Source organism: Macrobrachium nipponense, chromosome 30, assembly GCF_015104395.2.
Source record: "Macrobrachium nipponense isolate FS-2020 chromosome 30, ASM1510439v2, whole genome shotgun sequence".
Taxonomy (NCBI): domain Eukaryota; kingdom Metazoa; phylum Arthropoda; class Malacostraca; order Decapoda; family Palaemonidae; genus Macrobrachium; species Macrobrachium nipponense.
In genome coordinates this window covers 9110309-9137808 of record NC_087218.1, presented here as the reverse complement: position 1 = coordinate 9137808, position 27500 = coordinate 9110309, and the positions used below count along the sequence as shown (strand labels likewise).

The window sequence follows — 27500 nt, the reverse complement described above, 5'->3', positions numbered from 1 at the left end:
CAGAAAGATTAAGTCAGGCCTCATGCTCCCCTAAATTAATGTTGCATCCTCACTTATATGTAAAACCATCATCACCAACAACTGTTAAAAGCAATGGACGCTGAAGAAGTATGCCCTGGACGTACCTTCGTAAACTAAATCGAATTTTACAGCTGAAATTGAAAGCGTTATAGATTCTGACAGCATTTGATTGATGGCGATCGCGCCTGACACGCAAGGCGAGCTAGATGAACGTTCCGCTCGTTGCATTCCGTCATTACCGTAATGTATGGTTTTGGTTATGGGATGAAAGGAAGTGGGCGTTATGACAAAGGTACCTTTTCTAAACCACCCCCCTTCCCTCTAACCTTTCGTCTCCTCTTAGCCGCCCAGGTCCTTCCAGGTCCTCCTCCCCACCCTCTTTCCTCTCGCTTCTCGCTTACCCCTGCTCTGGCGCCCCTTGTTCCAGGAGGTGGAGTCCTGGAACAAAAACAAGAGAGTGGTGGCTCCAGACGGTCATCAATCCGTCATCACCGGTTGTGTTGCGAGATGGCCCCTGGGGCTTTTGGACAGAGACCACCACTTGTACGACCCAAGGTGGGCTTGTCTCTCTCTCTCGTGGGCTTCTCTCTCTCTCTCTCTCTCTCTCTCTCTCTCTCTCTCAAATGGCATCCCTTTTTAGACATCTGTCATTCCTAACAAAATCTAATCTTTCTTGGTAAAGCTGCAGAAAATCAAAAATTCATGTTCTAATTTTATTTCTTTATCCATGCCTCTCTCTCTCTCTCTCTCTCTCTCTCTCTCTCTCTCTCTCTCTCTCTCTCTCTCTCTCTCTCTCTCTGAAATGGTCTTCCTTATGAAAATTCAACTAATTCCTGCTAATTTCCTTAGCTGTAGTTTTCATGCTTTAAAATCTTGCCTTCTGCAAAGATCATTATTTTATTATTATTATGTTGTAAGCTATCGTACACAAGACTTTTATGATCTGATTTTCCGTATTTGGCTTTTCATTTTCATACAATAAATATATACGGCCTCAAAACGACCTTCAATAAAAGACAAAGTTCCTTTGCCTGTGTTATTTCATTTCCTTAAAAAAAAGAAAGACAAAGTTCCTTTGCCTGTGTTATTTCATTTCCTTTAAAGACAAAGCCTTTGCCTGTGTTATTTCATTTCCTTAAAAAAAAGAAAGACAAAGCTCCTTTGCCTGTGTTATTTCATTTCCTTAAAAAAAAGAAAGACAAAGCTCCTTTGCCTGTGTTATTTCATTTCCTTAAAAAAAAAAGAAAGACAAAGCTCCTTTGCCTGTGTTATTTCATTTCCTTAAAAAAAAGAAAGACAAAGCTCCTTTGCCTGTGTTATTTCATTTCCTTAAAAAAAAGAAAGACAAAGCTCCTTTGCCTGTGTTATTTCATTTCCTTAAGACAAAGCTTCTTTTTGCCTGTGTTATTTCATTTCCTTAAAAAAAAGAAAGACAAAGTTCCTTTGCCTGTGTTATTTCATTTCCTTAAAAAAAAGAAAGACAAATTTCTCTTGCCAAATGTCCTTTATTTACATTTCCTTAAAAAAAGAAAGACAAAGTTCTTTTGCCTGTGTTATTTCATTTCCTTAAAAAAAAGAAAGAAAGTTCCTTTGCCTGTGTTATTTCATTTCCTTAAAAAAAAGAAAGTTCCTTTGTCTGTGCTATTTCATTTCCTTAAAAAAAAAGAAAGTCAAAGTTCCTTTGCCTGTGTTATTTCATTTCCTTAAAAAAAAGAAAGACAAAGTTCCTTTGCCTGTGTTATTTCATTTCTTGATTTTTCAATGAATGCGCCGCAAAGACTAATAAATAAAAAGTTTGATAAAAGGCCACGACGAAACGACCACCACCAGTCGGCAGAATCTCCCGTCATTTCAGCGACGCCTTCACCCTTAACTAGAGACGTCTGACATTTAACAGGCAATAGATGGAGGAGTTTTTAGGGTTCATAACATACTGGTGTGAAATGCGGAGTGTCGGGGAAGATGACTTCCTTTTCCCAATTTATTACTTTTTTCGGAGACAATTACGATGCCTGTCAGTGGTGAATTGGCCTGTCAGGAAACATGTAATTTTCATAAATGTTAAAACTGTATCAGAGACAATTTATATAATCGATCGAATGATGACCCCAAGATATCATTTTGATGCCTCTGAATTGCCCGACGGTCTTCTAGAAACATTATTTTAAGGGATAAGAAAGCACGCTACCGTGCTCCAGTTAGGTATTTTTGTTATTTCCGAGCGATCGTTCAGGAGGAACGAGGAACAGCTCGTCATTGAATTTCAGCGAATGTCACAGTAACTGTGGAACCTTTTTACTTAAGTTTATCTTGCCTCTTACTCGTAGCTTTCCTTTCTTCAGTAAGCAGGCCTGTCAGTTTTTCGCTCCTGGGCTAGTTAAGGGCTTTGGGATGGTATTTCCATTAATTTACTACTCATATCATGATTTCATTTTCAACTCACGGAATGGTTTGCAGAGATGGATTTTCGAAAAAAAAAAAAGATCCAAAACTAATATCTCCCGTCGTTGACTTATTTTAAGTCAACAATAAGGCTACACTCGGGCACTGTCCTTCTATGGTCTCATGAACCATTGCCAACCACACCAGACCTGTAGCATGTTCCTTAGAATGGCTTTTTAGGATGAGGTTGCGAGCCCCATGCTGATTTCAAAATTGGAGTCACTTTATGATTCCCATATTTCGCTGACAGACAACAAACACTGTCTTTCGATCCTTGATGTTGACATCTCCGTGTCTAAGCTTGTGTTTTTTTATGGTTGTAGTTTCAATGTTAACATCTTGCCCAAACACCACTTTCAGTGATTGACGGCGGTGGCAAATAATAGCTAAATATAACATGAACAACGGTTTATTTATTGCTTCAAATACTCTATATAAACGTTTCTTGTAAACTAAAAATGTAATTGCGGTAATTTTCTCACTCAGCGGCACACATCCTCCCCATTCTCTCCTTTTCGACCACCTCCTCCTCCTCCTCCTCTTCTTCCTGTACGAAAACAGATTGCAGATCAGTGAAGCGATAATTAAAGTTTGAGGGAAACTGAATTTCAGGAAGAATTTTGCCAGGGTTAGCGTCCAAGTGGAACGCGAATCTGTCTTACACATCGATGATCGCCGAATACAACCAGAAATCGGCCTCCCATACATTATGGAGCCCTCCATCATCCGTCCCTTATAGGGACTGACGGGGAACTTGTCATCTCTCATCTCTTTGTCCTGTCGAACCAACATGTTTTCTTTCTTATGCACGAGAAGCAGTTTCTCGGAGGGAGATTTTCACGATGTGTCACCGACGATTACGGCATTATGTAGTCAGTGGGTGAAGACATTGACTTGGAAATTTTGCCTTTATTTTTGACGCTTTGGGAAGGGAAGAGAAAATGGGGAATTGATCGGTCATCTAGTGACAAAGGGGGGTAGATGTCTTGTGCTTCACGTGGGGGAGCAATCGCTACGGTATTACACCACCACCACACCTCAATTCCCCCTTCCCACACCCTCTCTCCCAGTCTACTTCCCCTCCACCTCTCTCCCTCAAACTGTAGTTGAGATAGAATCCAAGATAACGAATAAATAAAATGATATAGAAATGCATATAACTTTTTAACAAAAATGCCATGCTGTAGTATTGAATGTGTTGTGTGTGTATGTGAGCCACTAATAGAATTAGGGACCAACTACGAGATCTTTTAAAGTCTGATGACCATATTATGATGAAACCGAATTAGGGCAACAATTACTTCAGTCAGATCCAAAGGCCAAAGGGACGGTAACCCCTTGCCCTTATCTAAATCCCAGGGCCGTAGTTCCTTACCCTTAGGGAAGCTGTAGACTGAATGAAATAGTTGTATTACCTCGTAACTTGACATGAATTCATCTAAATTTATGCTTTTCATTATATCATTAGCGATATATTGAGTATTGGTCAGTCGTTTCGGAATTTACCTGTGCTAAATAACTGTACAGAGAAGGCGCTGGGTGCTTGAGACAGGATGTGTCACCTAAGATATTATGCAGTCAGCGAGTGAGGACATTGACTTGGAGATTTCGCTTTTATTTTTGACGCTTTAGGAAGGAAAGAGAAAACTTGGAATTTGTCGTTTCTCTGGTGATAAAAGGAAGGAGAGGCCTCGCTTGTGGCTTGTAGTTTCTCCACTATTCTCCTTCCCCCTCATCCCTTCCTCTCAAACTTTAGATAAAGACGATGACGTAAGCGTAAGGGAAAACTAAATAGCAAAAGAATATCATAGGTAACAAACTCATGAAACGTTGTAACATTTGTATATAAATATTAATATACAAAAGTACCAGGCTGTATGGAAAGTGTTCATGCATGCACGTGTCTGTGTATACAAGAGAGATAGAGAGAGAAAACGGAAAATTTTATCAAAAAGCATAATGGTCCTTCTATGCTGAAACCGACGTAGGGTAACAGTTATTTCATTCAGATAGCAAAGGCCAAAGGAATGGTATAACCCAGTGCCCCTGCCCCCTTTAGGGTGAAAGGTGAAAATGTTCAAGAAAAACTGGAGCAAGAAGAAAGTTCCAATGCTTTGCTGCTGATTGAATGAAATAATTGTTTGATGTCTTAGCTTGGCATAAATTTGTTAGTTTCCGCATGTTCTTAAATACCGTGTCTTATTTTCATCGTTTTTTTTTTATTAAAAAAAAATTATTTAATCCCGCTGTCTTGTTATGAAGTTCATTTGAAAGTCAGGAGGCCTCTCTAGCAACATGATACTCATCTCAGGTGAGCTATTAAAGCTATATTGTCTGATATATACCCTTCTCCAATATTTTCAGAGTTGTTATTCAAGGATTTTTAATCTATGGCCATGTACCCTTCCAGCATTTCTAGCGCCTCAGTGGCGCGGTTGGTTTGGTGTTTGCTTCTCACCTCGGTGGTCGCGGGTTCGATTCTCGGCTATTCCATTGAGGAGTGAGAGATGTGTATTTCTGGTGATAGAAGTTCACCAATCTCGACGTGGTTCGGAAGTCACTAAGTCAAGCCGTTGGTCCCGTTGCTGAATAACCAACCACTGGTGGTTCCATGCAACGTCAAAATACCATACAAACAAACAAACAAACAAACCTTTCCAGCATTTGGGGGTTGTTATTTCTGGATTATAATCTTTGGCCTTATGCTTTATGTGCTTATCATTGCATTAGTAGCGTCATTACATTAAGTATTACTCAGTCGTTGTGGAATTTACCTGTAATCACTATAGCTGTGTAGAGAAGGTGTTGGTTGCTGAAGTATGAATTTTTCCAAAAGAGAAGAAAAACCAACATTGATAAAAGGTCTAGACTCACGTTTCGCTGAAAAATAACCCCTTTTTCTTTTCTTTCGGCGTAAGTGCATTTGCTCTCGTGTCCTCAGATGAATTTGGCGTTTGCTCTTATCTTACTTGGTTTTAGCTGATAATGCTGTCGTATAGACTAAGTGTTCCAGTCTTAGCTGGGTTCAGCTGATAGTGTTGTTTTCAGTAAATCAAGGTTTATTCAGCGCTTTCGAGAAACAATCGTACCTGCAACGTGTCTTCAAGAAAAATGAGGTCTTAGTTCCGGCTTCGTTGGTTTTACTTGACGGTGTTGTTCTTGGTTCCTGTTTCGTTGGTTTTAACGGACAACAAAAGTTTGGTGCACCAAGCGTCATGGTTAGAATGTAAGCCAGAGAAATTTCTCCAGTATGAAAATTTTGTTCTTCTTTCACTCAAAGTTTTTTTAGTTTTTTATTTATTTATTTATTTATTTATTTTTTTTATTTTGTGCTCAGCTTCGGTACTGAGTTTATTACTTCCTATTTTGTATCAACCCCTATACAAAGCGTGTATATACTATATATATACATATGTATATATATATATATATATATATAATATATATATATATATATATATATATATATATACTATATATATATATATATATAGAGAGAGAGAGAGAGAGAGAGAGAGAGAGAGAGAGAGAGAGAGAGAGAGAGATTGGCTTTTTTAACAGTTTTGATTTAAAGGCTCATCAGCTTTTCCATTATTAGCATACTTATGTTATCGTAACTAAGGGTTCTAATTAGATGCTGAATGCAGATATTATATGTTCTGTTTTTATAACAGGTGTCACCTTTGTAATAATAAGTTGTCACAGAGATTCAACTTATCAGACCAACTCACACTCACTTCGTTTGTTCTCATTATTTTAAAGCGGTAAGAGTATTTATTTATTTTATTTACTTATGTTTATTTATTTATTTATTTATTTATTTTTTTGCGAGGCTGAAGTTCGTGACGTTTAAGTGGTTTTCTTCATGAGGAACATGGAATTAGCCCGATTTAATCCGCTTATAATACTGATTTCCACATTTTCAAGGTATACAGGACTCAGTAGACTCTTACGACAGATTTCCAAATTATTATATTCAATAGTTTTGTCATCATGTTGATATTTTTTCTGAGGGAGCAGTTGTAGTTGCCAAAGAACAAACACACATTCGTGTTTATGAGGGCATACAATTCTCATCTCCACTTGAATTTGTGTACCAATGGTGTCTAACTCAAACTCAGTGTTTAGCTGTAGTCAGGGCAAATATCAATCACAAGGATACTGTAGAAGCTATTTCTATTGGTGAAATTGTGTTCGCAAGATTTTTACAGCCTCTTAACCTGTCTGATCAATGACGAGAGCAGAAAATGAAATTTCTTGGTTATTCTGTTATCCTTTGCAATGCGCCATCATATTTCCTCAGGCAAGTATTAGAATTTGAAGTCGTGACTCTTTTATTTATATGATAAAGAATTTGCATACTTAAAACAAAGTCTTATACCTTTGATACTCCTTGAAGCACGTTCTTGTCCTCTTACGTATTTGTTTGTTGTTGGAACCGCCGACCTCGCTGCACCACTCCCAAAGAGGTCTCGAAAAATATTGCTAGAAGGAAGAAGTGAGATGGAATGTGACTAGTATGTTTTCAAAAATGAAAATAGTTGTTTTCTGACAGCGCAATTCCTCCTTGCGCCAAAATGGCTCATACAGTGTGTTTTGTCCTTCAAACCACAAATAGGACGGCATCTCAAGAAATTTACAACAGGGGAAATCAATAAGTACTCATATCTAAGAAACGAACAAGCATCGTAAACTTTGACGTTGTAAACTAACTTGAAATGACCACAGAAAACAGCTCCAGTGATCCATATCGAAAGTAGAGTAGGAGAGTATTCTGGACATGAAGAAGAAACAGCCTGAAACAAAAGCATGACGCCCCAACATTATCGCGAACAGCAGCAACGTATACCTAATTTGTTTGAAAATTCGGTACTTTCAATAAAATGGATCTATCATAAAAATGAAGACGAAGAAGAAACGGCACAACCTTATATTACTGAGTAAGAGCTTGTACTTCATGTTCTTCAAATTTCCTAATATATATATATATATTATATATATATATATATATATATATATATATATATATATATATATATATATATATATATATTATATATATAGAGGATGTTTAAAAATAAAAATAAAACGAAAAACAGCTCCCTTTATAAGAAACTTGAGAGCGTAGTGTATATTTTTTCCATATTCCATTTAAAAGCTGTACAATTAAAACCTCAAAACTTATTGTCCGAAAAAAGGACATTTTATGTGTTACAAGCATTTAACTAATAATTATGGAAATTCGCAGAACAGTTAAATGTAAAAATTGAATAGCAAAGAAGATAGCGCAGCCTGCAATCAAGAACAGTGAGAGATAGTGTTGAGAAATCTAAAATGTTTCTAGAAGACACAATAAATTTGATGGAGGAAGATAAGAGGGCCGGTTAATTTTAGCATTTGATGGAAGTGGGCGAAAGAAAAAGACATTAAAAGATTAGCTCGATTTAATGTTTTCTTTTCTTAACACTGCGCTGCGCCGAGATAAGGGTAGGATTTCACCTCACCTGAATGCCAAAACTGAATAATTGAGAGAGAGAGAGAGAGAGAGAGAGAGAGAGAGAGAGAGAGAGAGAGAGAGAGAGAGAGAAACTGGAAAGAAAACGCTGCACAAACCTCAGAATATTGGTAATCATTCTCTCTCTCTCTCTCTCTCTCTCTCTCTCTCTCTCTCTCTCTCTCTCAAGATATATATAATATGTATGTATGTGTACACACATACAAAACAAGAGAAGTAACATCCGCAACATTGAAATAAAAGGCACCAACTTTCATGAACTTCTTGAACACTCCAGAAAGGTTACCAAATTCACTTATTCATTTCGCAGTTCAAATAAGGCATAGCACAATCACAGAAGTTAATTAGAACTCGTTAAAAAAAGCGAGAGGAGAAGATGAAGACGCCACATCATTCAAAGCAAAAAAAAACAAAAGAAAAAAGAAAGTAGAATGGTAATAATGTGGATAGGGTCTTGTAGAATGCCAAGCATGGAAGGTGGAAAAAAAATGTGTCCAAGATCTTGGTATGAAAACGAGCCCTGTTGGCATTCATTGAAAAGAACGCTGACGTCAGCGCATTTTTCGACAACATTTGGGCGAAGTTTCACGGTTAATGAAATAGATGAGCAGCAAACGAGTTCTGACCATTACGCATTCTTTAATGCTTGATATGGAGCAAAATTCATCATGACAATTAATGCGTTGCTGTTTTGTTTGTTACTTGATAATGAGCTTTGTATTCAGTACTTCGATAAGGAATTGGCAATGAAGTCTGGTGTTTTAAAGTATATAGAAAAATCATGGTGATAAACGCTCTTCCTCAGAATGTGGATTTTATACGTAAAACTAAGTGCTCATTCAAAGGACAAAAATACGTATAAACAATATAAATCCTTATTGTGTATCTTTTGGCAGGATATCAGGACAGTTAAACACAAAGAAGTTAAATTGTATTTTGTGAGTCGTATAACTTTCCTCATTTTAACAAATAAACACCTGCCATCACTTCCATTGCAGTCTTAACTAAGCAGGTGTTGAACTCATAAAAAAACAGGGTACTCTCTGGGTAGCATATAGCTAGTTTAGGTCAGATAATCCCGTCTCGGTCGCTCTAACATAGAAGAAGAAGATTGATAACATTTATAGCTATTGATCTCCATTGTAATCTGCAGTACTGGGCTACTTGATCATTCACAAATTATGGGCCCCATGACGTCAGTTTGGCTCCATGGCCATCTGCTTGCTGGCTCCCTTACACGACCATGACGGAAGATAATAAACTATACCCGTTGTTTGTGAGAGGGTTTTGATATGTATGCACAGCATGTATACACACACAGACACACAAACACGTATATATATATTGTATGTGTGTGTGTATGGAGAGAGAGCACCATGGGTGTGTGTGTGTGTGTTTGTTCCAAAAAAGTTAAGTGAAAGGGTTTGCTTTGTATGATTGTATGCAAGAAAGAGAGAAAGAGAGAGAGAGAGAGAGAGAGCCTGAACCGATCCCTCCTGGAGAATAAGGGCTAAGAACCATAGAGGAAGAATAGGCCACAGACTCGGCAGAGTGTTGAATGCCAATTAATCATCATACAAGCTGTTCTTGCTGACATGCTAATAAGCTAATAGTGGGCTTCCAATACTCACTTTGTCTCTGCAATTACATTCGGAATGGTGATTACTCGTCGGACAAACCGGGAGGGTGGGGAGTTTGTGAGTGGGGGGGGGGGGGGGGGGGGGGGGATCTCGTGTAAGGAACTGGGGTTGGGGAAAGGTATGAGGTTGAGGAGTCCTTTAGTGCGTTTTACGGCAGCTTTTAATGGACATGAACCTACTACTAAGAATCTACCTTTCATTGAGAAATTTTTTCTAAAAAGGCACATGAGAAAGTATAAAACCAACTTCCAGTTCTTTGAAGTGTAAAATGCTCTCCTCTTTACAGCATCAGTGACAACAGTAATATCGATCTAATTTCCCAAGTGCAAAAACACTTCGTGATTCCTCATCGAACTCATTTTCTCCCCCCCCCACCCCCCGCCCCCCTCCCCGGCCGGTATAATTCCCACTATGTCAGTAGATGATTCGAGCTAATATTAGACCAGCTAGTCTTTTATTTCCATCCTTCAATATTGACTGTGTTGTTATAAAGTTTTATGAATAACTTTATCACGAAATATATAAAACGTGATGCTAAAGTTTTATGTGTATTTGTGGAAAGAAAAAACAACAAAATCTAAGGATGTCAAAGTTTTTTCGCATCATCTCTGCCGCCTTCAAACTCGCAGCATTAAACCAGTAAGAAAAACGAAAAAACGACAGTGAAGTTATGTGATCGACAAATGCCCTAGACACAAATGTCTCTCTTGCGTGATTTGTTTTTTCTTTTGCGTTTCTAAAAAAATAAAATATTCTCGAGTATCACTCGCTACGAATTTTGTGATATATAAATTTTCATTTTGTAAATTTATATTTGGACGAGAAATGTAAGTTCTTCCACCTAAATATAGAATTGATTATTGACTATTGTGGTTTCTTTTCATTGCAACTCTCTGTATAGATATAAGGTATTATATACAGGGGTCATTGTGCCTGACTTTTTTCTTGTGATTGTTTCCTAATATCAATTATGATCTGCATCATTTGCCGAGTAATTTCCATTCTCGCACTTGGGGTAGGTAGTGAGGTTGCAGTTTCTAACACCTGCAATACAGACCTATTGCCGATGAGATCTGCAGGTAGAACCGTTCATCATTGGTAAAAAGGTACCAATTCCGTTTTTAGAAGATGAAACGTTGCGATCCTCATTTCTCGTCCTGGACAAGTCAATCCCGAAAATTATTTGCCCAGTCAAATTTGAGGTTGGTCTCACGAGACAACAGCCTTGAGAAATGGAAGGTTTGAAGTCGGGGCCTCTCACCATTATAGACAGGTCACAAATCAATTTGGAAAATTCAAAACAAAGGTTATTAGTCTTTCGGAAACCGCAGGCTCACGAGATGATGCGTGGCGGTCTGGACAAATCTATGTCGAAAATTATTTGTAGAGATGAAAAAGGGGGTTCTTGCTGTGGATATAAGTCAAGATCGCAAAATCTCAAAATATTTGCCCAGTCAGTAGGAAGGTTAGTCTTTATAAAACGAGGTGAGAAACTGCCTGGTTTGGAAAAATCACCCTGGAAAATTGTATTGCCCTGTCTAAACAAGCTTTGCACGAGACAACGGGGCTTGAAGATGGAACGTTGCAGTCATGGCTTCTTAAGTAAGACAAATCACAAAACAATTTCGAAAATTATTTTTGCAATGAAAGCGACGGTCGGTCTTTCGGAAACAAGAGCCTCGAGATAAGGCAATGAGTTCTGGGCGTCTTGCCATGGACAGATTCATTTAGAAAATTATTTACCCAGTCAAAACGAAAGTTGGTCGTTAGAATACAACGCTCTCAAGATTAAAGAGAAAAGGCTAAGTGTTTGTGCACGATGTTCCCTACTCAAGGCATGAGGTTATCAGCGTCTCTTTCTCGTACCTTGTTTATCCCTTTTGTTTTCTTTTATTTTCACTCTCAGCGTTTTCTCTTAAGCCGTCGAGTTTCATGTTCATCTTTATCATTGGGCAGGAAGAGATGTTCGTGTCTCTTGTTATTTTTACTTTAGAATCTCCTGAAGAAAAGATTTTTAGTCTGACGCATTATTCTTTATTCACGATTACCACTTCTTGTCGGGTTATTTATGTTTGCCTTTCCGTGTTTATCTTTTATTTTTTCCCCGTTTTGCATAATTCCAAGAGAAATCAAATGTTTCTTTATCGTTTCTTGGCCATGCATTTTCCGTTTTTAAGTATTACTGCTTCTTGCAGATTATTTAAGTTAATCTTCCTCTCTGTTTATCTCTGCTTCTTTCCTTTGCGCATATAATCTTAAAAGAACTTAAAAGTATAGTGCGTTCTTCTGTTTTATTTACTGCCACTTACTCCTTGATTCTTAGTTTATTTTTCCTTTTATTTCTTAAATTTTCGTAGAATAACGAAATCTGACAATATCCGCGACAAAGTCCTTGGAGAAAGCCCAGCATTCAGTGTTCACTTGTGGTTCTAAGAGGAGCTCTAAATAATGCTTAGGCTGGGTTGCAAAATCAGTATTATATACCATAACCTGGAAGAGTTTGATAATGCTTCATTATTCAAAACCCTTTTGTTTACTAAAGAAACTGCAAGGGAAATAACTGCGATTATCAAAATTAACCGTTTGCCTTTCATTTATATATTTGGGTGCGTGTGTTTAGGCAGATGTCTGTCATTGTACACTTATACATGTTATTGCCCACTCACTCATACATACGCGCATCTATGAATAGATAGGTAAAATTAAAAGTAAAATTAAAAGAAATACTGACGTCAAAAGATCTATAGTACGTAAAAATGCCTAAAAAAATTCATTGCCATCATATGGGAATATGGACTCTCTCTCTCTCTCTCTCTCTCTCTCTCTCTCTCTCTCTCTCTCTCTCTCTCTCTCTCTCTCTCTCTCTCTCTCTCAAACACAAGATAGTAAACTCAAAAGGTGCTGCACGTCCCCAAATTTAGTCGTATCGTACTTTGATCTTCACAAAACTTGTGTCTATACACACTAATCCTGTATACACTTCATATGTGTTTGTGATGTAACTGTATGTTTAGAGTACAGTTGAAGAGAACTGCTCTTCCTACCACTACTAAATACAGTAACTAAATACAGTCCTGTTCGATTGTCAAACTCGTCGTAAATCTCACTGCTTGAATTGCATGATTAATGTTTTGTTGTTGCTGGTAGCATTCAAAATGTCCAAAAAGTTTTATAAAACAGTTTTTAAAGTCGGTTAACTTGCAAAGCAAGCTTCTGCAGAATAGACAACACTTTTAGAGAGAGAGAGAGAGAGAGAGAGAGAGAGAGAGAGAGAGAGAGAGAGAGAGAGAGAGAGTGTCAAAACAAATACAATGACGACAAATTAACGAATTTACACCTAGTGTCCAAAATGCATTATACACGGCAATTTGATAATTGCAGAAAGTTCTTTATTTGTAGCGATTGAGTAACTCAGGTGGTCTAGCAGAACGATGCCGTAACTCTTGAGCAGTAGTCTTCGACGATGACTCAAGATGGTGAGATGGTGACATGCCAATCGGATGGTGAGATGGTGACAATGCCAATCGGAATGTGCCAGATGGTGGACATGCATCGGGAACCGGCGAATAGCAACGGCCATCTTTGCACTCCCGCGGTTTAATGATGCTTTGCGCTGGAAATTGGTAGCCGATGCTGCCTACCGTTTTCGCGGATAATTGCGGGTTTTTGGGGAGAGTAAGTATAGTCCAGGGAGCCTCTCCGGTCTCTACCCCTCCTCTGCTATGTGCTGCTCTATATTTATACAACCAGGAGGGTTGGGCATCCATCATTCTAAAATGGATAATCATGGAAAGTCCGTAGGGTGAAATTGATAAGGGAATGGGAGGATAAGTACTTATTAAGGCTTTTAAAGTAAATGGGAAGACGTGTTCGGGAATGATAGACCGAGGAAGAGATAAGACACAAAAAAAGGGAAAAAGATGCTTTGCGGTGGAGGAGAAAATGTAATGGCTTTGTAATTTCGGGGAATTTATAAAGCATATAATTTCATATTTCTTAACTATATGAAGGCTGCGTTGTAATGTGTAAGATCCCTTCATCTCCCGCAGATCATGATGTTGGGAAAGTTTAAATCGACGGGACGAAAAATAAATGAAAAATTGGGTGCTTTAAAATCTGCGTAGTGTTCAGTAAATAGACAATACAGACAGATTGTCGCAGGGGCGAAATCTTTTGCAAACGCTCATATCTACATAACAGGGTTGGCAACGATTAAATAAAACTGATTTAATCAAGTGATTAAATCTTTGATTTTTTCATTTAAAAAATCATGATTTTTTATTTTTAAATTTTTTTTATTCAATTTGAAAGCAAGCAAATCTAAAAATATGGTTTGGAGAACTTAAGCATAACTGTGCTGCATCTATTTATTTTGATATAAAAAAAATTGCAAGTACATACTACTTTAGACCAGAACTGGAAACCTAAAAGATAAATCAGTATTAATTCTGTCATAAAATACATTTTTAGGGAAAAAAGGATTGGAAAAACATCTAAAAAATAAAAAATCAAACAAAAAAATCAAATAAATCACTGATTTGTTTATTTTTTTTATTTAAAAAATTTTAAAAATCACCAACCCTGCTACGCACACACACCTGTTGGTGAACAAACATAAAGAGGTGGCAAATTGTCAAGAGTGTTGAGTTTTTTTCTTTTCGACAGTCATCTGAGAAACCGGACTGCATGAACAACCACAGATGTGCATTTTGCAGGGATCAGCCAGTAGTAGTGACTGCATGGAAGAAAGAGGTCGTCGCATATTGCCAAGTGTGATGCCTTTTTTTTTTTGTGTTCCCTCAGTCACCGTGAGATAGACTATATGTCTTCTCCGCCGTGCTTTCAAACGAAATATGACCCCCCTGCGTGCTTTCACTGAACGCAAAAGCACCGCATACATCAAAAGGGAAACATTATGCAGGCCGTAAGTTTTGCGATGGGAGATCTCCACCTCTGAGATTGATAGTATCGCTCCTAATGTGGTTTTTGGCCTTTATAACGGCCCGCCGATTTCATGCCGAGACGAAATATTATTGCAGAGGTTATCTTCATTTTCTGAAGTCACGAGTGAAGTGAGACGACATAAAGAAAAGTATTTTTTGTTCTCTTTCTCTCTCTCTCTCTCTCTCTCTTTTGTAAGGTGGAAGGTGCTGGGGTGTATCTCAGTGCTACTTTAAGTGTTTCACGGATGAAGTGATTTTCTAATTGCTTTTCATAATTTGAGAATTTCTTCATTCCGAGAGCAGAGTGCGCACTTTGAACGGACAGTGAGACGCTGGGATATTAATGGCTTTGAATCATTAAGGTCATTGTGGCTTTGCACATACGTTACAGTGTTGCATATTCGGTATTAGTCTCTCTCTCTCTCTCTCTCTCTCTCTCTCTCTCTCTCTCTCTCTCTCTCTCTCTCTCTCAGTATTGATACAAATAAACAATTAAGGGATCACAGAAAAACGAAAAAATCTAAAATATAACACACCATAAAATACATTTTAAGCTTTCGCAGATAATAATGCGAAGTCAACGAAGTTGGATAAATCCCACGCTTGCATGCTTGCGCCAAGTCTAAGACACATCACTGGTTTTGGGCTAAGCTGAAAATGGAAGAGAATCATTTGAAGAACAATAAAAGGCATCTGAAGTGAAATTCATCATATTTCTTGGCACGTCAGATTCACAATAGCGCCGTCAAAGGATCGACCATTGCTAGCCCTGAGGTTTTTGAGGGAGGATAAATCACTGGATGGTGTGCAGTCGACGAGGCCTCGGCTCCACTTTTTTTAAAATGCACGTCGAAGTTTTGTCTCCACTGGAGCCTCCACTATTCAGTGGACCTTTAAAGCTCCTGCTGCACTTTCCTAGTTGTCCATTTTTTTTTATGGCACCCTTTCAGCTTCTTCTCCACTTTTCAGGTTAGTTCCTCCAAGCTTTGCCTCTGCTCTTCAAAAGATTGTTGTGTCAACTTTGAGCTCCGCTTACTGATTGCTCTTCTGAAACTTTAGCTTTATATTACAAATCTTGAGCTTTGGTCTGCACTTTAGAGAAGCCTTCTTGAGATGCATCTCCCATTTTCATGTGCGTGGGTTGGACTTTGGCTCCAACTTCAAAGAGAGAACATATTGTTCGGCTTCACTTTTTAAAAGGTGTTTAACTTTAGCTTAACTTTCCAAGGGATATTTTCAGATTTCTGGCTGAGCTGACATGTGAATGGGGCCATCTTAAGCTTCTGTTCCACTTTTGAATTGATGTTCTTCAGCATGGGGCTTTGCTTTTCACTAGGTCTTTTCATCAACTTTGGCTCCATTTTGAATGGAACGTTTTATTTATCAGGTGACACTTGGTTAGTGGGTCACTGAAACCTGCAGCTGACAGAAAAGTCACACTCCTGTGTCATTCTGAACAGTGACATGGTTCTCTGTCTATCTTAATTTCTGTCCTTGTTCCCATTTTATTACTAATCACATCACAGTCACCTTTGCTGTGTATACAGTATACTATATAGTAGATTTTGTATCTTCGTAATATTCATGCTTTCATCCAGCTCTCTTCCGTGTGTCTTGTGTGTGCAAAAAATATGCACTCCTAAATTAAACTCTTGCTCTCCCACGTCACCTTTTCTATTATGCAGTGTCAGTCTTTCTTCTGAGTTCTTTTGTGATCTTTATTCAGTAACTCATCTACGCTTTCGCCAGCGTTACAAAGCGTTTCTCTGACAATGTAATTATTTTTGACCGTTTTCCAGTCTTCACAATTTTCCTACGATTATATTTCCTTCTGCACACCCGTGTCCGTGGCAGTTCCACCAACTTCGACTTCATTCATCTCTTCCTTCGTAACAGCTGATAATTCAGTTAGATGGCAGGATCTTGAAGTTAATCAATTCTTTTTCTTTTAATCCAATTCTGGAGCTACTTGTTCATGAGAGTATGTATGGGCAATTGAGAGTTGTTTACCATAGTTATGACTATTTCATAGGAAATTGTCACATTCGTGTTTCCACTTTACTTTTTCCTCTGGTATTTCTCTTGTTTTGAAGCGGAAATCAGATTAAAAAGAGAGTGATGCGCAATGTAGTTTGCATTTTTACATCTCATCTCTTCGTCTGTTTTTTGTGTTGCTTTTTATCTCCTTGTCTGCTGTTCGACTTAACTCAAAATATTCCCAGGCAGGTGATGATAAAACGAATGTACAATTTAGCTTCGAAATTCCACCTACAGTCTCCTTTTGGGGATCTCCATCTATCTTCACCTGTTTGTTAGTCCCTGATATTTTAACCTACAGTTTTCTCTCTGTTTTCAGTTTTACGTATCTCCTTTCCTACTTTTGTATCCTTGGTTGTCGCCGTTTGGTCACCTGTTCGTTTCTCACCCTCTTTCCGTCCTCAGTGAACCGAAAATAACCACTTCTCTGTAAGTCTCCTCTGGACTAACGTTATCTGTTCTTGGGAAATTTTCGATGTTAGTCAATGTCTCCGGTTCGACTTGTTAACATGGGATGCTCGGCAGGTTGTGTGGGGCTATGCATATTTTTTTTTTTTTAACAGGGTATTAGTTGCGGATGGACTGTTAAATAATCTCTCTCTCTCTCTCTCTCTCTCTCTCTCTCTCGTTGGTCGTTAGTGATATGTTGGGATTTCAGATGACCTCTCTCTCTCTCTCTCTCTCTCTCTCTTCTATACCAATGATCATTTAATAAACTGAAAATATCTGCAGATTTTAGTTTTGTAAATATTCTGTGACTATATTAAGGAAACTCCTCTCTCTCTCTCTCTCTCTCTCTCTCTCTCTCTCTCTCTCTCTCTCTCTCTCTCTCTCTCAGATGATGCTGTGTAGGTTCAAAGGATGTGATAGGTTATCACGTAGAGACAAAATGGTGTTTTGTAATTTTAGATTCGTATATATAAGTATGTATGAGTGCATTTGTATTTTTGCACCGACATGTTCGTCGTTTTATGCGTGTACAGATGTACTTGTAAATATCTTTGTCGTTCCTTTAATGCGCGGGAAATGCATGTGGTGTCTGAATAAGCGGAAAATTATAGTGATATGCGGTGCATGTATTTTCCTAAATTGTCTGATGCATGTGTAGGGTCGTAAACATACAAACAGACATAATAAAACGGATAAATGGTAGTACGACCCTGAGAAGCCTGGTGAGATCGGTCTTGGATCATAATGAGAGCAGAGGGTTAACACTGTAAGTGGAGGAACGTATTTCCGCCTGTAGGTTCAGATAATCACATTCTGCTAATATAACCATAAATTTTTGCGACACCGGATTATGGTGGGATACCAGTAAAATAAAAGATGGCTAAACACAAAGCACCTAATCTATCGCATACATCCGAGAAGCTGGATCATTCTGCACTTCCTTTCATCTACATTATTGATTTTTCCATGATCCATTCAGTATATTACAGCAAGATTTCCTCATCGTAAATCTGATAGGTTAAGCGAGAATTATAATCCCTTGCCATTGACCTGCAATATATTGCAGAGAATTCATGGAGCGTGATGCAGGCAGATTTAAGCAAAAAGTGATCCCTTCCGCTGCAATTGCTCTTCCAGTGACCCAAGAACAGACGTAGAAAGGTTCTGTTTTTCTCAATTCCGACAGGCTAAATCAAGAGAGCAATTTCTTCGTCTGTTTTGCCTCACCAATGCCTCGTAATATGTGTCTGTGAGATTTTCCCATCAGCGATTCAGACAGGTTAAAGGAGGACATACCCGATGCCTCCGTTGTTACCTTTTCATTGACCTCGCATTGTATTTCGAAAAAAAAGAAATCATTTTGCATTGTGATGCCGAAAGGTTAAAGAAAAAAAAAAGGAGTAATCTCCCTCTGTGTTATTGCTTTTCCATTACCTTTAAGGAGTAGATTGCTGTAAGGTTCTGTTATTCTTGGTCCAGACAGTAAATCAAAGTACAACGCCTTCCTCCATTATTGCCATGCATTGCTTTGCGCTGTTTCAGTGTGATGCTCGAATTAGTGATCAAAATTGTTGAAAGTAAAGACTAATGTGAATATTTATTATTATTATTATTATTATTATTATTATTATTATTATTATTATTATTATTGCCTTTTCCACTTACCACCGTATGCCAGTAAAGTGTATTCGTAACACGACGGCTGTTCGTAAAGTATAATCCCTTCTTTCATTAATATGTTTCAGTGATTAAGAAATTCATTGATCCAGAAATATTTTCAGTGATACTCATATCAATGATCACTTTTTCTATTATTGCCTTTTCCGTGCCCCCCCCCCCCCCCCCCATTTATATTTTACTGAATTTTTGTATTGATCGTGCTATGTCTTCTAATAGACCAAATGGTATACATATACCTATATAGGAGAGATTTTCGCATTGTTGATTCCTTTCAGTTTAAATCAACCAATAATCCCCTTTTTTTTTCATTGCCTTTCAGTTTGACCCAGCTGCATATTTCAATAAGCTTCTTGCGTTCATGATCCCGGCCGGCTAAAGCAAGACCCAATCTTTGCCTGTAATAGTATTGTCTTTCCATTGCCTGCGCAATATATTTTGAGTAAAGCTTTCTCATTCATGTTCTTGACGGCCTAAAGCAAGGCTTAGCTCCTCACATGTTCTCGAATTACCATTGCCCCAGCAGTCTATTCCAGTTTAAAGGGTTGGGGCGGGGGTACCTGGGGAGGAATCAAAATTCGGTCAGAGCGCAAAGGAAAACTAATCGACACGCAAATGAAGTCTTCACGCCCCATTAGCGCTCCTTATGAGCGGAACAGTCGTCTCTTTTTATGGCTTATTGCACGACTTCTGCTAGATGTGCACCAAGCAACAGCGAGCGAGGAAGGGATGTAAAAAAAAAAAAAGATGTAGGAGGTCGTCGGGTCGTGGTAACAGATGTGCCTTCTCATGGTCTTCATCTCATGTCGTGGCGGCCTGCAATGAAAGAGTATAAAGAGGGAGTGGTGTGGGTTCCGTGGGTAGTAGTAGTACAATGTGCTTGTACAAGCAGACAAAATGAATGTACTTCCATCCAGCCTTTTGGCTTGTTGATGGGGATGGGAGCCGAGATTTATAGCGGACGTCTGGGAGAAGAAAGTGCTTCGAGGGTTCTGTCGGCGGCGGGAGAGACTTTGATCAGGTAGGTTCCGAACGAAGAACAGCCGAGGAACGCCTCTCGCTCGCCCCCCAGTGACTGGGGAAACAATTTGGTCTCTTTTTCTCTAGAACGTTTTTATTCTCCAGGTGATTGTTGAGTTCATTTCTATGACCATCCAAATGAAATTCGTTTCTCGGAGAAAGAATGAAAGAGGGAGAGAGATAAGCACAGGCAAAGTTATTCACTCTTCATTACATAATTACGCGCAATAAATCAAGCACTCCCGAAGTAGTTTTCCCTCCATGTTTATGAGGTAACAAGGGCTAAATAACAGACCGCAAGGCATTCCCACTGTGCCACGAATGCAGTCGTTGAGTTACAGGCGAATTTAGTAGCATTAGCAATTCCGGCTGTTTCCGCCATTCTTCTTATTTCTGTTCGTTGACAGGTTTACGCTCAGTTTAGACTTGAGACGGTTCTCCATTATTTCCCAACTGCGTTTTTCCGTACACACTTCCGAACGAATTACGGCTCATCACTCCAGAACTAATTCAGGCGATACTCACAATGTTCACATTCACGGCCACCGAAATGCACAATTAAGGAGAAATGGACCAGCATTCGCAAGTCTTTTCCCCAACGATTTAAAACCATTCGAATCAACTTTACATGTTGGGTGTTTTCGCCCAACTTAGAACATTTAGGAAGTTCAGAAAAGAAGCCGTAGTTAATTGGAGAATACGAATTATTCAGAAACAATTTTTATCTCAACTTTGCTCCCGGCTTTCCATCTGTTGATGAGTATTTTACGTTATTAGATCACTTGAATGCTACATTATCTCCCTAGGTGCTTTGCTTACTGAAAGACTGAACATATAAAATTTGCCATATATGTCTTTTGCTTCCAATATCGATGTATTGTAGCTCAAGGGAGTATATATCAACACTTCTGTTCCTTCCATGAAACTAAGCTGTTTTCATGGTTATTACTTTCATGGGTAATAAGCAATGGATTCAAAATGCATTTGGCAGGTAAACCCTAGCTCAGCGATTCCCAACCAGGGTTTCGCGTAACCCTTGGGTTCCTTGTTCCATCATCATGGGTTCCGCAAGAAGTCTTGAAATATATATGTATTGCAAATGATGTTGATATGAATTTACACAGCTCGAATAGCAGTGGTAGATATTATATGATATATATATATATGTATTATATATATATATATATATATATATATATCATATATATATATAGAGAGAGAGAGAGAGAGAGAGACGAAGAGAGAGGGAGAGAGAGAGAGAGAGCTTGTAAATAAAGGTTCCCTAGGATATGACAAATTGTTTCAGGGGTTCCTTGAAAGTATAAAGTTTGGGAATCACTGCCCTAGCTACTGTTCTGTGGAGGAGTAGACTAACAGTCTCCCGTCAAAAAGCATCACTGCATTGACAGGAAGGCTATCAAGCCTGCCTCAAGGGAAATAAAAAGAGAGAAAAACGAGAAGAAAAAGCTTGCGAAAAGAGGAGACCAGTAGGATTAGCAGTGGCTCACATGAAGGCCAGAGAAGGCAATGTAATGAGTGAATGCCTCACCTCTTTGCCTTCTGGAATGCGCTGTGATAAACGCTCATCAGATTAGGAAGTTCATCATAATTAAGATTCCAAATTAGCGTGGCAGAAGGGCCTAATTAAGCAATATTTATACGTCCATGCAACGCTTGAAGAAGGGGGAAAAGAAGAGAGGAAGAGAGAGAGAGATGGAAGGTTAAATTGTAGGCTTACCACTCGACTGAAGTTATGTTGTGCTCTTAATAGATAAAATCGATTTTTATGGAAGAGCCTGTCTTTTTTTTAATTGACCTACACCAAGTATTTTGTGTAATATTTGCCTCATGTTTACATTGAGTGCAGTCAAGAAATAAGTATTTGAAATATGTTCTTATAATACAGACGGTTTATAAATATATATATATATTATATATATATATATATATATATATATATATAGAGAGAGAGATTAGAGAGACAGAGAGAGAGAGAGAGAGAGAGAGAGAGAGTTTGTTATTAAATTTTACACGTAATTACTTATACACTCTCCAATATTAGGCCACAAATAACGCATTTTTTATGACAGGGGGTTAAGCCATCAAGATTACTTTTTAATGGCTGAGTAGCTCTTAATAACGCATGCGTTCGAATCCCTGTCAGGCTATAGTCGTTTTTGTCACATAATTCCATTTGGGTAAACGTTGTTCCTAAGACGCAGCGAATTCGCTGTTAGTGGGTTATTTGTGACATTTGAAGGGAATGCCAGTGCGTCTGTGATGATATGTCAATAACTAGAGGTATGCGTTCTTATAAGGATACGAAAAATTCTTCTGTGCTTTTGTGTAGATTCATATGAGTGTTTATTTGTCGTGCATGCATTTCTTTATCTCATATTTCATCTGCGCATTGGTTATGACAACGACGTGTACTCCATCGTTTTTTCAAGAACGGTCAGAATGATAACATCGAAAAATTTCCATGATGACGTTGGTCCTCTCACCGTAATGAAAAACGGACTTCAAGGAAACTCCATTAGGATACCGAGAAGCCCATTAAAAGTAAAGGTTTCTGAAACAGGTGTAAAGGTGAGAGAGAGAATGAGAGAGATAGAGAGGGAGAGAAAGAGAGAACGAGAAGGAGAGCGAGACAGAATGCCCTGTGGGTCCTCACTTCATTAGTATGGAGACCATGTTAGAAGGGGCAACGGACCCTGGTACTTCTCTCTCTCTCTCTCTCTCTCTCTCTCTCTCTCTCTCTCTCTCTCTCTCTCATATGCACACGTTCCTCTTGCTCTGGGGCGGGAACTTCAAAGGTTTGCGGCCGGTTGTGTGGGGGGGACCCCTTAAGCGTTGCAAGCAGGCAATCTGCTCATGGCCTTTATTGATGTTGCAGATCATTTAGGGACGACCCTTATCTGCATTGACATGAATGAAATCCTGGAAGCATTCTCGAATGGGGGATGACAGCGGTTTTGCCAATGCGACCGGCCATAGTAGTAGATAGGACGGGTGAGGTCAGTTGAATAGTAATAATAATTATTGTTTTTTTCTGTTTACGGTTACTCATTTACCCACTATATAGTAGATTCACATCAACCGTGCATTTGATGTCTAGGCCAGTCCCATACGACGCTCCTGGTTGGCTGTTGATAAGCCAATCACAGGGCTGGAAACTCAGTCTCTCGAGAGAGAGTTCACATAGGCAGGATGTGCGTTCCACCTCTCCTGAGGGATACTTTTAAGACGTATCCCTCAGGAGAGGTGGAACATAGATCCTACCCATGTGAACTCTCGAGAGAGACCGAGAGTTTCCAGCCCTGTGATTGGCTTATCAACAGCCAATCAGGAGCGTCGTAAGGGACTGGCCTAGACATCAAATGCATGGTTGATGTGAATCTACTATAGCACGTATTTCTAGATTAGGTTGCTAGTTCCATTGTTCGTCTACATCCTAGGTTGCGAACCACTGCAATCGACTCGCAACTGGGCACTCAAGTCTGTTGCAACTCTTAGCGACATTTTGTAGGCCCTGTTGATGATACAGTCAACAAAATACTGCATCAGAGTCTAATTCGTAACAGTGAATCTATTGGCGGATGGGGATTCCTTTTCCCTGGCTAGCTCTCTGTTCCTGAGCTTTGGCATTTTCGTCGTCCATCTGTTTTCCATGACTCTGTTAACCATTTTCTCTTTAAAGTCCAGTTTCTGTGCTTCACATGTATTTTACCTTTTCCCGTAATATATATGGAAAATCATAAATTTTTACGGATCATATATAGCCTAACTTGTAGTTTCCCAGAGCTCTTTCAGCTAATCATGCAAACATGAAAAGGAATCTATATTACAATTATTATACGTTGAAAGTTAAAAAAAAAATGTTTCGAGGAGTATCTCTCTCTCTCTCTCTCTCTCTCTCTCTCTCTCTCTCTCTCTCTCTCTCGTGTCTGTTTTCCTTGTTTTGAGGCATAAAGCAGATAGCGTAACGTGTGTGAAACGCAAGGGATGATTTTCGTATGTCTCTGTTTATTTCCTCATGATTTCATTTTCTCGCAATTCAGAGAGAGAGAGAGAGAGAGAGAGAGAGAGAGAGAGAGAGAGAGAGAGAGTGAGTATATAACCAACCATGAATCCTAAAAGTTTTCTATTGTCTTCATATATTTTATAACACAAACACAAACACACACACACACACACACACACACACACACACACACACACACACACACACATATATATATATATATATATCTATATATAATATATATATATAATATATATATTATATATATATATATAATAGAACCAACCCAGTTGCTGGTTTTGTCTGGTGAACAGAGAAATTTTAAAGTCAGAATGATAAATTAATCTGAAATTTTCATCGATTTTGCTGTTTACATTAATAAATGGTCTCCCAAACCAACTAAAAGCACCTATTAAATGAGATTTACGGCGGCTCTCTTTGATAAGTTGGTCACACTGCTTGGCCAAGGCATAATTAAAATCGTAATTTACCTTGATCAAGATGGATAGTATTTAGGAGGATGATTTAGTTGCACGATGTCCAGCAGCCTAATTATATTCTCGTACCTAGTGATCAAGGTGTTCTCATATCTGTATAATAACACACACGCACATACACACACATTATATATATATATGTGTGTGTGTTAATGTATGTATGTATGTATATATTTAGCAGCCATATTTGTAGCACTGTCAAGATTTTATGAAATACTAGTTGCAAAAAACTGAATTTTCTTTCATTTCTTGTTTTCTTAATGTAGATAATAATAATAATAACTAATAATAATATATGATTTCCACTGGATATCGTACCCATAATCATAGGAGCACTAGGCACGATCCAAGATCCCTGAAAATGAATCTAGAAAACTAGAGGCTGAAGTAGCTCCAGGACTCATGCGAAGAAGTGTGGATCCTAGAAACGGCACACATAGTAAGAAAAGTGATGGACTCCTAAGGAGGCAGGATGCACCCGGAACCCCACACTATTAATACACCCAGTCGAATTGGAGGACTGTGATAGCGCAAAAAAAAAAAAAAAATCAACAAAATTAACAATAATAATAATAGTAATAATAATAATAAAGTACAGTGATCGTGTCATTGGATTGGCCTCACTCTTGAAAGAACCCGAATAGTGTTTCTTCTTAGTGGCCAGTCAGCATTCGAGAGTGTTATTCGCATAGATTGTCGAATTTCAAAATCTGTCAATTCGCAGAAAACAGAGAATCAACTCTGCAAAGTAGTCACACTGGAGAAGTTAAATGGCCCGTCACTAACCCTTCTCTAGTCACAGTCTACTAGTGGATTTGCGAAATACAATGATAACTCATTTTCCCAGTTTAAGTTAGTTCTTAATTGTCAGTTCTGTCTTTACAGAGGCCAGATGAGAAGAGGTCATTAATTCGCAAGAGGATTCCAACAAGCCATTAGACCACTTGACTCCGTCCCTTGTACTATCTGAGTGAGAGGACTATAAGTCGTGATTGTTTTTATTGCGCTGTTCGTTTTCTGAAGCCTCAACAAGACTGCTGAAATTTCATAAGGAAAGGGTTCACTGTTCATTCATGTTGTGTGTATGTATCCATGTATATAGCACGTATGAATTTTGCCCTTGAGAACGCGTAACATTTTTGTATGTCGAAGTATCAAGGCTCAGGTATCGTTTCATATCGAACTCACTATACTTTGCCATTAAGCTGCAACCAAAGGGAATTATGATTGATAAGTGCATCTTCCCGTAGCCGAGTGGTTAAGAGTCGATTGTTTACCATTGTCCCTAATCCGGTGGGCCAGGTTCGAACCTGATCGGCACAGTTGGACTTATGATTATTTGTGCTCAACAAACACACACACACATACATAATGATTTTTTTGTGCTCAATACACATACACACACACGCACACACGAGTAGTGTTATACAGAGTGTTTTACAGTAAGAGCTATCGAGTCTTCCACATTCATCAACATATAAGATAACTCAGCATCAGAATTGGTAGTGTTCAGAATTGGAAGAATCACTTTTTCAATTTCATTACTCATTCTATACACACACAACACACACACCGCAACCCTCAATGTACGTACCTTTAAAAGATGTTTAATGGGGCAAATAATGCTATGAATTCTGTGAGTATATGAGAGAAAGATAACAAGAAAGAGACGCTTATACGTTGTAATCAGGACTCATAATCTGTCCTGTTACGACTTGAGAGTCACAGCCAGTCATATCTGCAGAGAGAGAGAGAGAGAGAGAGAGAGAGAGAGATTGGCATGCTTCTCAGACCATGAGAGATGATGATCTAATAAAGGAAGAGACTGCAATCTCAGCCAGTCGTATGCGTGTGTATGGGTTTGCATGCGAATGTCACAGAGAAAGCTAGATAGAATGAGTGAGATACAGAGAATGATATGCATGCTTTTTGTAACCAAGCATCTGATATTATCGTCTTTTGTCGGAAAATAAATTGGTAAGCGGATGCCATGCCCTTTTGCCTTAGCACAGCTGGAAGGCCAATTTGTCTATGGCCCTCTTCAGTCACAGAGGCTCTAGTTTGCTCCACGTTTATTCATGATATATAATATCTGAGAGGGAGGTCTTTTTTTCGTAAAATAACTTTACAGCCGCATGCCAGTTCCCATCACTTTTGTACAGCAGGATGGTCAATTAGTTTATGGACACCTTCCGTTTATAAAGCTCCAAGCTTGCTCCACATTTATTCATAGCAAAACATGTGAGAGGGTCGTCCTTTGTCGTAAAATAATATTAAAGCCACATGCCAGTCCCCATTGCTTTCGTACAGCAGGAAGGTCAGTTTGTTTATGGACATTCTCCACTCAAAAAGCCTCCAATTTACCTCTCATTTATTCCCGTCAGAGACCTGTGAATGACGCACGCGCCTTGCAATGTGATCTAACGCACGTACGAGAAAAATCTCCCCGCAAACCGAGGACGTCACAGGAGTGACGAGCAAGGAATACTTATAAAGACGATGGAGGGAGTTATTCAGGTGGATTAAGATATTTACGCTAATAATCGATAGAAGAGAGAGATATATGAAAAGAGTACGAAACTACGTCTTGAATAGATAATGGGCAAAGATATTATGATGGATGGTAATGCTGACCTAATAAGGGATTTGAGAAAAAAATAAAATCCGTTGTGAATAGGCAGTGGAATTGAGCTGTTCTGATAGAAGAAAATGCATCTTGATGAAATGCCAACTTGAGATAAAGAAATTTTAAAATACGTCGGGATTTAAGAAAAGAAATTTAAAATACGTCGGGATTTGACGGTATATTGAGGGAATGTCATCTTTACAGTATTTACTTTTATAATGACAGCAGCAGGTTAGGTTAATGATTATTAAATAGAATCCTCTGTTCAGCAGCTATCAATAATCTCTCTCTCTTCTCTCTCTCTCTCTCTCTCTCTCTCTCTCTCTCTCTCTCTCTCTCTCTGCATCGCAATATTAAAGGAACATTTCTTGGGAGATCACTTACTATTACAGCGTTGAATTTCCCAAGCTCTTTTGAGTCGAGAACTAAACAAAATAATCTTTTTAATTCTTTTCTAAACGGACGAAAAATACCTTCAGCCGTCTTTTCTATAACGGTAGAGGCAGCTTAGGGGAAAGTTTACTTATAAGCCCATTTAAAAATTATTAGAACCAACAAAAGTTTTTTTAATATTTTTTTTATTGAAATTTAACATTTTCAAATTGATT

The 27500-nt window shown here is 38.5% G+C and overlaps 1 long non-coding RNA gene across 2 annotated transcripts in view; it reads left to right on the top strand.

Moving 5' to 3' along the window:
- The window catches only part of LOC135202007 (uncharacterized), a 482892-nt gene that overhangs the window by 124797 nt on the left and 330595 nt on the right, over nt 1-27500 (top strand). Inside the window, exon 4 of one of the 2 annotated variants that reach the window (XR_010311638.1) lies at nt 25152-25313. The exons of the other annotated variant lie outside the window; for it this stretch is intronic. This is a non-coding gene — a long non-coding RNA (uncharacterized LOC135202007). Of the gene's footprint in view, nt 1-25151; nt 25314-27500 lie in introns of those variants that run through there. 2 annotated transcript variants of the gene reach the window in all.